We start from the raw sequence: 2,767 nt of genomic DNA, 5'->3' as shown, positions 1-2,767 counted from the left end.
CTGTCTCGTGCGGCTAAACGCCGCTTGTCCCTCTAAGAAGATCGACCGACACGTGTGATCAGTCGTCTATTTAATAGGCTAGAGTCTCGTTCGTTATCGGAATTAACCAGACAAATCGCTCCACCAACTAAGAACGGCCATGCACCACCACCCACTGAATCAAGAAAGAGCTCTTAATCTGTCAATCCTTCCAGTGTCCGGGCCGGGTGAGTTTCCCCGTGTTGAGTCAAATTAAGCCGCAGGCTCCACTCCTGGTGGTGCCCTTCCGTCAATTCCTTTAAGTTTCAGCTTTGCAACCATACTTCCCCCGGAACCCAAACACTTTGGTTTCCCGGAAGCTGCCCGCCGAGTCGTTTGAGGAACTCAGGCGGATCGCTGGTTGGCATCGTTTATGGTTAGAACTAGGGCGGTATCTGATCGCCTTCGAACCTCTAACTTTCGTTCTTGATTAATGAAAACATTCTTGGCAAATGCTTTCGCAGTAGTTCGTCTTGCGACGGTCCAAGAATTTCACCTCTAGCGTCGCAATACGAATGCCCCGTCTGTCCCTCTTAATCATTACCTCGTGTTCCGAAAACCAACAAAATAGAACCGAGGTCCTATTCCATTATTCCATGCACCATTATTCAGGCGTTTCGCCTGCTTTGAGCACTCTAATTTTTTCAAAGTAAACTTGCCGGCCACCCAAGACACTCAATCAAGGGCACCGAGGGAAAACCGGCAGGATGTTTAGGCCAGGAAGTAACCGCCAAAGCGGACCCCCTGTCTAGAACTGAGATCCAACTACGAGCTTTTTAACCGCAACAACTTTAATATACGCTATTGGAGCTGGAATTACCGCGGCTGCTGGCACCAGACTTGCCCTCCAATAGATCCTCGTTAAAGGATTTAGAGTGTACTCATTCCAATTACGGGGCCTCGATAGAGTCCCGTATCGTTATTTTCGTCACTACCTCCCCGTTCTGGGAGTGGGTAATTTGCGCGCCTGCTGCCTTCCTTGGATGTGGTAGCCGTTTCTCAGGCTCCCTCTCCGGAATCGAACCCTGATTCCCCGTTACCCGTTACGACCATGGTAGGCGCATAACCTACCATCGACAGTTGATAAGGCAGACACTTGAAAGATGCGTCGCCGGTGCTAGACCGTGCGATCAGCCAAAAGTTATCCAGAGTCACCATCATTTGCGGACCGAGGTCCGATTGGTCTTGGTCTAATAAATGCGCTCGTCCCGTGAGGTCGGAGCTTTGTTGCATGTATTAGCTCTAGAATTACCACAGTTATCCAAGTAGGAAAGTACGATCTAAGGAACAACGGCTGGATAATGAGCCATTCGCGGTTTCACCTTATTTCGGCATGTACTTAGACATGCATGGCTTAATCTTTGAGACAAGCATATGACTACTGGCAGGATCAACCAGGTATCTTTTCTCGTTCGGTGCAAGCCACCCGCTCCAACGGCGAGTAGAAACACCACTCTCGAATCGGCAGACGCGTGGCTAGATACACGCCTGCCGTTCTCTGTCTACTTCGTGTCACCAATCACGAGACAGACCTCTTACACACTCTAGAGTACGAGTTCTCCAAAACAACAGTTCCGATAAAACGAAACAAACTAGGGCGTATCAGGAAGAACCGACCTTCGGAGGACAGCTCAACCCACACTAAGCTATATCGAAAATGATGCATATTCCGATGTCTCGGCATGGTTACCCGAAACTCGTCGCATCAGCAGTGGGAACAGAACGTCTTTCGTAACAAAGACAATCGTTAATCGCTCGGATTAACTCGTACGCGTGCGGTCGAACGCACGTACTGCTTTTATCCCCGCTCGGACCGAGAGGAAAGGGAAACAGTCACCGTTATTGACGTGCCCCGTGAAAGGGAAGGGCCGCTCGGACCCTTGGTTTGACAAGCTGAAATTCAACGGCTCGTGCAGAGCACGCTGCGGGTCCAGCATCCCTTGTGTCTCTGACTGAGACCGGCTAATCGCTCGGATTAACTCGTAGGCGTGCGGTCGAACGCACGTACTGCTTTTATCCCCGCTCGGACCGAGAGGGAAAGGGAAACAGTCACCGTTGTTCACGTGCCCCGTGAAAGGGAAGAGCCGCTCGGACCCTTGGTTTGACATGCTGAAATTCAACGGCTCGTGCAGAGCACGCTGCGGGTCCAGCATCCCGTGTGTCTCTGACTGAGACCGGCTAATCGCTCGGATTAACTCGTAGGCGTGCGGTCGAACGCACGTACTGCTTTTATCCCCGCTCGGACCGAGAGGGAAAGGGAAACAGTCACCGTTGTTCACGTGCCCCGTGAAAGGGAAGAGCCGCTCGGACCCTTGGTTTGACATGCTGAAATTCAACGACTCGTGCAGAGCACGCTGCGGGTCCAGCATCCCGTGTGTCTCTGACTGAGACCGGCTAATCGCTCGGATTAACTCGTAGGCGTGCGGTCGAACGCACGTACTGCTTTTATCCCCGCTCGGACCGAGAGGGAAAGGGAAACAGTCACCGTTGTTCACGTGCCCCGTGAAAGGGAAGAGCCGCTCGGACCCTTGGTTTGACATGCTGAAATTCAACGGCTCGTGCAGAGCACGCTGCGGGTCCAGCATCCCGTGTGTCTCTGACTGAGACCGGCTAATCGCTCGGATTAACTCGTAGGCGTGCGGTCGAACGCACGTACTGCTTTTATCCCCGCTCGGACCGAGAGGGAAAGGGAAACAGTCACCGTAAATAACATGCCCCGTGAAAGGGAAGGGCCGCTCGGACCCTTGGT

At 52.4% G+C, this 2,767-nt stretch overlaps 1 non-coding gene across 1 annotated transcript in view; it reads right to left on the bottom strand.

The window, feature by feature from the left end:
• Positions 1-1,419, bottom strand: part of LOC143242125 (small subunit ribosomal RNA) — a 1,805-nt gene extending 386 nt beyond the window's left edge. Inside the window, exon 1 of the ribosomal RNA XR_013022445.1 lies at positions 1-1,419. This exon is cut by the window's left edge and continues 386 nt beyond it. This is a non-coding gene — a ribosomal RNA (small subunit ribosomal RNA).
• Between the last annotated feature and the right edge of the window lie 1,348 nt (positions 1,420-2,767).

The sequence above is a fragment of the Tachypleus tridentatus genome, unplaced genomic scaffold (genome assembly GCF_004210375.1).
Source record: "Tachypleus tridentatus isolate NWPU-2018 unplaced genomic scaffold, ASM421037v1 Hic_cluster_10, whole genome shotgun sequence".
Classification (NCBI taxonomy): domain Eukaryota; kingdom Metazoa; phylum Arthropoda; class Merostomata; order Xiphosura; family Limulidae; genus Tachypleus; species Tachypleus tridentatus.
Note: the sequence above shows the minus strand (reverse complement) of the source record. Positions and strands in the feature narration are given on the sequence as shown.